Source organism: Panulirus ornatus, chromosome 61 (assembly GCF_036320965.1).
Source record: "Panulirus ornatus isolate Po-2019 chromosome 61, ASM3632096v1, whole genome shotgun sequence".
Taxonomy (NCBI): Eukaryota; Metazoa; Arthropoda; class Malacostraca; order Decapoda; family Palinuridae; genus Panulirus; species Panulirus ornatus.
Genome location: NC_092284.1, coordinates 2,031,206 through 2,041,205, shown reverse-complemented (window position 1 = coordinate 2,041,205; position 10,000 = coordinate 2,031,206). Strand labels below are relative to the sequence as shown.

Below are 10,000 nucleotides of genomic sequence, written 5' to 3'. Positions count from 1 at the left end.
CTGTGTTAACAGACCCTGTGTTATCAGACCCTGTGTTATCAGACCCTGTGTTAAGCCCCTGTGTTAACAGACCCTGCGTTATCAGACCCTGTGTTATCAGACCCTGTGTTATCAGACCCTGTGTGAACAGACCCTGTGTTAAGCCCCTGTGTTAACAGACCCTGTGTTAACAGACCCTGTGTTATCAGACCCTGTGTTAAGCCCCTGTGTTAACAGACCCTGTGTTAACAGACCCTGCGTTATCAGACCCTGTGTTATCACACGAAGCTGGCTGTCCCCTTCTCGTGTCTTTTCCAGTGACTGTGACTCGGGTCCATTTTCAAGACAGTCTTTTCTGTTCTCCCGGAACTCGTCCATACTTTTCCCATGTCTCTTTGTTTGTTTGTTTGTTTTTTTCACCCTGTTTCATGATGGTCTCTGTATTTCCGCGAAGACCCCCTCCCATTCCTGGGCGCTTGTGTACGTAGCTGGAGCCTTCGGCTTAACGAGCAAGGCCCCGAAACGACCCTAGTAAGACTGTTACACCTCGTTAGTGGTGGGGGGGGGGGTCATGTCCTCTTGTTACCATCTGTATAGCATTGTCTTCCCCCGTGTGTGTGTGTGTGTGTCGTAGTGGCTGGGTTTCCTATGGTTTTTGTGTTGATTTTATGGCCATTAAATGACGCCAGAATGTCCGACCCCCTTCCTTCCCCCCCCCCATTTCCTTCCCCCCCCCTCCTTCCCCAAAGCGTGAGAGGGAAGTTGGTGGGTGGGTTGGGTGGTGGGTAGTGGGTGGAGGGGGTGTCTGTTTCCCCCCCTCTCCCCTCTCTTGACAGGGGGGGAGGGGAAAGGGGGTAATATTGGGTGTGCGTGAGTCGTCGGCCCCCCCCCCCCCGCCTCTCTCCCCTCTTTCTGGGGGGTTTGGGGGGTGGGTGGGTGGGGGGAATGGGTTGGCTGGGCATGATATACCCCAGGTTGGGTGGGCTGGACATGTATATACCCCCCGGGTTTGGGGGGCGGACATGTATTTTATAACAACCCCCAAAACCCGGCATCGAAGGACTAGGAAATGGGCCTTTTTCACCTCCCCCCCCCCCCCTCCCCCCCTTTTGGGGTGTGGTTGTTGTGTTGTGTATGTTGTGTGTGTGTGTGGTGTGTGTGTGTGTTTTTTTGTTGTGGTGTGTTGTGGTGTGTGGGTGTGCTGTGTGTTTGTGTGTATGTTTTGTTTTGTTGTGGTTATGTGTGTGTGTGTGTGGTTTTGTGTGTTGTGTGTATGTGGTGGTTATGTTGTGGTGTTGGTGGTGGGGATGTGTGTGTGTGTGTTGTGTTGTATTTTGTGTTGTTTGGGGTGGGGTGTATGTGTTGTATGTGTGTGTTGTGTGGTGTTGGGTGGTTTGGGGGGGTGTTTGTGTGTGTTTGTTGTTGGGTTTGTTGTGGGTGTGTGTGTGGTGTGTTTTTAAAAAAGTTATGGGGGGGGGGGGGTTGGGGGTCCCTCCCCCCGAACACTCCCCTTATCTTTTACGGACGGGTTTTGGGGGGGTGGGGGGGGGGGGGGGGGTGGCCACCCAGGTTTCCCCCAAATTGCTACCTACTTCCCCCCTTACCCCTTCTTCCCCTCCTTAAAATGAACCAAACTAGCTATAATTCTCCTCTCTCCTCTCTCTCCCCCTTTTTCTTCCTCTCTCTCTCTCTCCTCTCTCTCTCCCCTTTTCTCTCTCTTCACACACCCACAACACACATCTCTCCCTTTTCTCTCTCTCTCTCTTTTCCTCCCCTCTCTCTCCTTCTCTCTTTTTTCTTCTCTTAAAAATTTTTTCCCTCCCTTTCCCTTCTCCCTCTCTTCCCCCTTTCCCCACCCCAATAAATCCTGTCATTTATAAATATTTTTCGGCTGAAAATTACTTGGGGCCTTTCGTCGTAAACTGTTTACGTCACCTTTTTTAAAAACTGCCCAACCCGTTAACGTCGCTTCCTTTTAAGGTCTACCTTTTTGGGCTGTGTCCTTTTTGAAGCTGCGTATCCTTGTTGACGCTGTGTATCCTTTTAAGCTGTCCCATCCTTGTTTTAACTGTCGTTATTTCCCTTTTTGAGCTTCGCACCTTTGAAGCTGTCGTACCTTGTTACGCTGCCCTAAACCTTGTTAAGCTGTCGTAACCTTTTGAAGCGTCGTATCCCTTTTTGAGCTGTCTCCTGTTGAAGCTGTCCCACCTTTTAAGCTGTCACATCCTTGTTTAAGCTGTCGTACCTTTTGAGCTGTATCCCCTTTTTTAACTGCGTAACCTTGTTGAGCCGGGCGCATCCTGTTGAACTTCGTAACCTTAAGCTGTCAAACCCCTTTTTAAGGGTTCGTATCCTTGTTGAAGCTTGTATCCTTGTTGAAGCTGGGCCGTATCCTTGTTGAGCGTCGTATCCTTGTTGAAGCTGTCGTATCCTTGTTGAAGCTGTCGTATCCTTGTTGAAGCTGTCGTATCCTTGTTGAAGCTGTCGTATCCTTGTTGAAGCTGTCGTATCCTTGTTGAAGCTGTCGTATCCTTGTTGAAGCTGTCGTATCCTTGTTGAAGCTGTCGTATCCTTGTTGAAGCTGTCGTATCCTTGTTGAAGCTGTCGTATCCTTGTTGAAGCTGTCGTATCCTTGTTGAAGCTGTCGTATCCTTGTTGAAGCTGTCGCATCCTTGTTGAAGCTGTCGTATCCTTGTTGAAGCTGTCGTATCCTTGTTGAAGCTGTCGTATCCTTGTTGAAGCTGTCGCATCCTTGTTGAAGCTGTCGTATCCTTGTTGAAGCTGTCGTATCCTTGTTGAAGCTGTCGTATCCTTGTTGAAGCTGTCGTATCCTTGTTGAAGCTGTCGTATCCTGGACCACCTGTGTTCACGTATGTTCCTCTCTCTTCTCAGTTGGTCACAATTTGTGGACGTTGCGTCTGTCTCTCTCACAACTTGACCATCCATTATGATCCATCTTGCTCCACCTCCCTCATGCTATGATCCTCCCTCAGCTAGAAGGAAGGAAGGAAGGAGAGCCCCCTTCTCCCTCACCTCTCCCTCACCTCCCTCCTGCTCGTGTGTCCCATTTTTGGGTAGCTGGTCCTCCCCTGTCACTCCCTCCCTCCCTCCCTCCCTCCCTATCCCTCCCTATTCCTCCCTCCCTCCCTATCCCTCCCTCGCCCCGTCGAGAAAGAAAGGGAGACAACGAGGGAGGTATGGGGGAGGAGGAGGGCGGCTTTCAATCACCGTGTGTGGCCTTCCCCCATTCCCTCCCTCCCTCCCTCCCTCCCTCTCCCTCCCTCCTGGGAGGTTGGTTGACGGACGATATGACGTATACTTCCGAATATGTCCGGCTCAGAGATAAGACAGAGATAGCCCTCACCTCCCATTGTCCGGGCGCCGTGATAGGGCGCCTGCCTCTCTCTCTCTCTCTCTCTCTCTCTCTCTCTCTCTCTCTCTCTCTCTCTCCGGGTGATGGTGGTGGGGGGGGAGGGAGGGGAGGGGGAGACAGGTTATACCAACAGATCATGTGTGTGTGTGTGTGTGTGTGTTCGTTCCTGTACACAGAACCAGCTTGTTTCTCTCTCTCTCTCTCTCTCTCTCTCTCTCTCTCTCTCTCTCTCTCTCTCTCTCTCTCTCTCTCTCTCTCTCCCAGTGTGGTAGATATGTGGTGAGGGTTTACGTATGTAAGCCCCCCCCCCCCTGAGCACGACGGGGTACGACCCTTAGTTCTGTAATGGCCGAGCCATGATGGGTTGGGGTCCGGGGTCGTTCCCTCACACCCAAGGGTCGTTACCGTCGTGCTATAAGGTCGTTCTCGTGGTGGGCTGGGGGGTCGTTCTCGTGGTGGGCTGGGGGGTCGTTCTCGTGGTGGGCTTGGGGGGGTCGTTCTCGTGGTGGGCTGGGGGGTCGTTCACGTGGTGGGCTGGGGGTCGTTCTCGTGGTGGGCTTGGGGGGGTCGTTCTCGTGGTGGGCTGGGGGGTCGTTCTCGTGGTGGGCTGGGGGGTCGTTCTCGTGGTGGGCTGGGGGGGTCGTTCTCGTGGTGGGCTTGGGGGGGGTCGTTCTCGTGGTGTGCTGGGGGGTCGTTCTCGTGGTGGGCTGGGGGGGTCGTTCTCGTGGTGGGCTGGGTGGGTCGTTCTCGTGGTGGGCTTGGGGGGGTCGTTCTCGTGGTGGGCTGGGTGGGTCGTTCTCGTGGTGGGCTGGGGGGTCGTTCTCGTGGTGGGCTGGGGGGGTCGTTCTCGTGGTGGGCTGGGGGGGTCGTTCTCGTGGTGGGCTGGGGGGGTCGTTCTCGTGGTGGGCTGGGGGGGGGTCGTTCTCGTGGTCGTAATTTATAGCATTATTGGCTGACCTGGTGATGGCAACACTGTCTTCATATCACGACCCATACATATATAAACATATTATTATAATTTATAGATATATAGACATAAGTTATAGATATATAGACATAAGTTATAGATATATAGACATAAGTTATAGATATATAGACATAAGTTATAGATATATAGACATAAGTTATAGATATATAGACAGATATTATAAGTTATAAATATATAGACATATTGTTATAAATATATAGTCGAATATTATAAGTTTAATATAACCCATTGATATATGATAATATATGAGTACGATATATACATATATGAGAGTATATATAAGAGTTGGGATCAGTTCATTGGAAAGTAATTATTTATGAAGAATTTTGGTAGTTTGGTGGAAGTGATTAGAAAACGAGATGTATGTAGCCTTACCTACAGGGGGCACTGTTGTACATTGGTGGGGCCCCATCTCTTGTACTGTACGGGGAGGGAGTTGTACACTGGTGGGGCCCCATCTCTTGTACTGTACGGGGAGGGAGTTGTACACTGGTGGGGGCCCCATCTCTTGTACTGTACGGGGAGGGAGTTGTACACTGGTGGGGCCCCATCTCTTGTACTGTACGGGGAGGGAGTTGTACACTGGTGGGGCCCCATCTCTTGTACTGTACGGGGAGGGAGTTGTACACTGGTGGGGGCCCCATCTCGTACTGTACGGGGAGGGAGTTGTACACTGGTGGGGCCCCATCTCTTGTACTGTACGGGGGGGGAGTTGTACACTGGTGGGGGCCCCATCTCTTGTACTGTACGGGGAGGGAGTTGTACACTGGTGGGGCCCCATCTCTTGTACTGTACGGGGAGGGAGTTGTACACTGGTGGGGGCCCCATCTCTTGTACTGTACGGGGAGGGAGTTGTACACTGGTGGGGGCCCCATCTCTTGTACTGTACGGGGAGGGAGTTGTACACTGGTGGGGCCCCATCTCTTGTACTGTACGGGGAGGGAGTTGTACACTGGTGGGGCCCCATCTCTTGTACTGTACGGGGAGGGAGTTGTACACTGGTGGGGGCCCCATCTCTTGTACTGTACGGGGAGGGAGTTGTACACTGGTGGGGGCCCCATCTCTTGTACTGTACGGGGAGGGAGTTGTACACTGGTGGGGGCCCCATCTCTTGTACTGTACGGGGAGGGAGTTGTACACTGGTGGGGCCCCCATCTCTTGTACTGTACGGGGAGGGAGTTGTACACTGGTGGGGGCCCCATCTCTTGTACTGTACGGGGAGGGAGTTGTACACTGGTGGGGCCCCCATCTCTTGTACTGTACGGGGAGGGAGTTGTACACTGGTGGGGGCCCCATCTCTTGTACTGTACGGTGGGGGGGGGGAGTTGTACACTGGTGGGGGCCCCCATCACTCAGGTCCGGGCGTGACGCGACCCTGCGTCACCCCGGGGTCGTCACACACCCCTTGTTTAGAACGCGTCACATATGCGTCACGGTACGACCCCCAGTGTTGGTCATAACCCTTGTAAGAAAAGGGGGGAAAGGGGTCAGGTCAAAGGTCACAGGTCATTTACCCTAAGGGAGGGGGGAGGGGGGGTTGTCGTTGGTGGTCGTTTGAGGCAAACGACCGTTACGCGTGCTTCTCAAACCATCAGTCTCTCTCTCTCTCTCTCTCTCTCTCTCACACACTTAATATGAGACATAGCGACAGCGAGAGAGAGAGAGAGAGAGAGAGAGAGAGAGAGAGAGAGAGAGAGAGAGAGAGAGAGAGAGAGAGAGCCTCTCCACTTCTGGAGTGTGTCTTATCTAAATGAAATCACAACAAGTTATAGACTAAGCAAGCGTTAATGAACTTTTCACGCAATTAATTCGGTCAGAAGTGATGCTGGCTTTTTACACACACACTCGCGCCCCCAGAGAGAGAGAGAGAGAGAGAGAGAGTGTGAGCGAGCGAGCGCGCGCGCGCCCCCACACACACCCCGCCACAGTTGCCACATAGTTATTATTATCCACCATTTTTCCCCTCCGCTCAGCTCAGCTCGCTCGTCTTGAGTCGGTATTAAACTTTTTTTTTTTTCCTTCCTCTCTCTCTCTCTCTCCTCCTTCTCTAAATGGTTGTTAACAGTGTCTCGAACAAGGCGTCGGCCATGACGTGCAGGTTGGAGTTATAAATGTCTTCTTGGGGAGGAAGAGGAGGAAGAAGAAGAGGAGGAGGAGGAGGAGGTGTGAGCGCTGCTGGAGAATAATCCCGCGCCATAGCGGGAATGGCACAGCGCTGCCAGATGAACGATGACCCTCCGCTGGCGGGAACATTGTTGACCTCGTCTTCATTGTCTCTTAATTACATTTAATACATCTCGTACTCCATACATTATCCCTATATAACAAAGGGTTTTTATGATGCTATATGGACGCCCTTGTTAGAATATTATTTTTCGAATACATAGATATGAGTAAAAGACGTGTAATGTGTATAAATGTATATATTTCAAAGAGTTTGTGATCGGCTATTGATTTATGGCGTTGGTTTAGGGAGTAAGCAGGTGTCTCGGGGAATCTTCGTATGACACTCAAGAAAATTGTTGTACCTGACGTAAATAATGGAATGATAATTTATATATATATATATATATATATATATATATATATATATATATATATATATGTAATTATGTCTATATATTTATATGTAATTGTCTGTCTGTCTGTGTGCTTGAATACATATTTAATTATGTCTGTTGTGTCTTAAATATATATTTAATTGTGTCTGTTTAAATATATATTTACTTGTGTTGGTGTGTAAGAATATATACTTATATTCTATTTATGTGTGTGTGTGTGTGTGTAAATATATATTCAATAGTCTGTCGCTCTGTCTGTGTGTATATGTGTAGAAATATACATTAATAGCTGTGTAAATATATATATATATATATATATATATATATATATATATATATATATATATATATATATATATATATATATATATTTAATAGTTTGTCTTTCTGTTTGTGTGTCTTTTAATTTTAAAATATGGCTGTAGGTAAACAAGTTATATACACATATATATATTTCTCTCTCACTCTCTCTCTTTCTCTCGCTCGCTCGCTCACCGTCGTGAGAGAGAGAGAGAGAGAGAGAGAGAGAGAGAGAGAGAGAGAGAGAGAGAGAGAGAGAGACATCATAAACCACTCGACATTCAGAGTGGATCTTGGTTGGTTCATCCCTCAAGTTGGTTGTAATGGGCAGCCTTCCTGTTCCTAATTACTCCATTTCCTTTGTCGCGCGGGGAGCGTCGTTTATCCAGGAATGACAGTTGGCCTTCTGCCCGATAAAACTCCCGCGCGATAGATAGCGACTGTCTATTACGGCCTGTCAACCGCCGTACGTGTGTGTAGGTAGGTCGGTGTGTGTGTGTGGCAAGACCTTGTCTTGACCCGGGAGAAGTTCCCTTAAGGTGGTTTTTCCCTCCTTGTGCCGCCGCCTTGGGGGGAGAAATCCGTGGTGGATTTTGGCCTCTAAGCCCCCCGGTGGTAAGGGTCAGTTTACATTAGTTAGGATTAATAGTTTGTGTATATTTTTTTTTCCCACGAGACTTTGCCGTTAGTTTTGATATATAAAAATATTTTTTTTTTTTACACGAGATTTTGTACCGATTTTTTTAGGAATTTAACGAGGAATTTTTTTAAGGTATTGTAGGATTTAATACAATACCCTCGCTCAGAAAATACAATACCCTAAAAAAAATCTTCTATGAAAGGTATATATATATATATATATATATATATATATATATATATATCTGAGATTGTCGTTGAACAGGTGTTTAATGTATTGAAGATTCGTTGAACGGATGCTCAACGAGTTGGGTCCTGTCGTTAGTTAGCAGATGCTAAGCACACACGGTCATCGTTGAACAGATGCTTATTACACACTCTTCGTTGAACGGATGCTTATACCATGCTCTTGTCGTTAAACGGATGTTGAACACCTTTCGTTGAGATGTTCAGCACGTCTTCTTGTCGTTGAACAGATGAACAACACATGTTCTTGAACAGAATAACAACACATGTTCCTGTCGTTGAACAGATGAACAGCACGTGTTTCTCGTTGAACAGATGAACAACGCATGTTCCTGTCGTTGAACAGAATAATATGCTGTCGTTGAACAGATGAACAACACATGTTCCTGTCGTTGAACAGATGAACAACACGTGTTCCTGTCGTTGAACAGATGAACAACACATGTTCCTGTCGTTGAACATGTGAACAACACATGTTCCCGTCGTTGAACGTACATCTTCATGCATCTGTCGTTGAAGAGGCGTTCAACACAGGCCCTTGACGTTGAACAAATGGCCATCCCCCAGTCATTAAACCCGGGACAATGTCTCCCTCGCTGCGTTGAACACCTCGTCATAAAAGCTCTTAAAGAAAACAGAGCGCGGGCCTACTGCTGAGTACGCCGGGGAAAGCGACTCTGACCTCTACGCCAAGACGGCATAAGGGTCATAATCCTTAGCGCTTACGTCACGTTTATGTGTGTAGGCAAGGCGTGGAGGACTTTGACCTCTACGCACGGGTGACGTAAGGTTCGAAGTCGTCCTGGTACGCGCCATTTTAACTCTGTACGAAGCATGAGCGACTATGGCCCTTACACTGAGGTGACATATGGATCAAAATATCCGGCTAACGCTGAATCAACATTGCCGGGAGCGCAGGCGCTTTTGACCCGTACGGCAGGGGGACGTAGGGCCAAAATCTCGCGAGGGACTAGAATTCTCCGTGTTTCACGTTGAGTACATGGCGAAGGGCGACTTTGACCCCTACGCTCGGGTGGCGTAAGGGCGAAAATCATCCTGGGGGGGCGGCGTAGTTGTATTAACGAAGGCGTATATATCATTTTTGTAATTAAAGTCACGTAGTAAATTACTGAGGAGTTATTACCTGTGTGTGGGGGGGTGACTGTGTTAATTATTATCTCCATTTAAGTATAAATTGGGATGTGATGGGACACTTCTGGGATCTGTTTATTTATGGGGGGGTCAGGGGGGGTGTAGGAAATAAACAAGTTGTTTATTTTTGATGTTGTTTTCTGTCGTTGGAGGAAACACAAGACTTGTGTTAGATGTGACGATTGAGGCATGGGTTTGAACTCTCTCTCTCTCTCTCTCTCTCTCTCTCTCTCTCTCTCTCTCTCTCTCTCTCTCTCTCTCTCTCTCTCTCTCTCCCTCTTTCCCCCCCCCTCTCTCTCTCTCTCTCTCTCTCTCTCTCTCTCTCTCTCTCTCTCCCCCTCTTTCCCCCCCCCCCTCTCTCTCTCTCTCTCTCTCTCTCTCTCTCTCTCTCTCTCTCTCTCTCTCTCCGTACATACCTACGTATGAAGGTAATTATGTGATACGCCAGTTAGCAAATGATCGTTATCCTGTGTATAGTTAGGTAATTATTTACCAGTTCAACATGTCTGGTGTGTAATATGCTAATTAGACCAGGTTCTATGTAAATAGAGGCCAATTAATGCGTTAATTTCCTATCCCACAAGGGTCAATTTCTTGTGCATTTCGGGTAGGATGACCACCCTAATGGTGGTTAATAATACATCGGTCTAGGGACGAATACAAGAATACAATAGACGTTCTTGTATTATTTCCTCCCCCTCCCCCCCTTCCCCCCCTTCGTTATTGTCAGCATTTATTTATTATTTATTATACTTAGTCGCT

General features: G+C 48.4%; 1 protein-coding gene across 4 annotated transcripts in view; it reads left to right on the top strand.

Moving 5' to 3' along the window:
• Window positions 1–10,000, top strand: part of ush (Zinc finger protein ush) — a 330,832-nt gene that overhangs the window by 28,731 nt on the left and 292,101 nt on the right. The window lies entirely within an intron of this gene.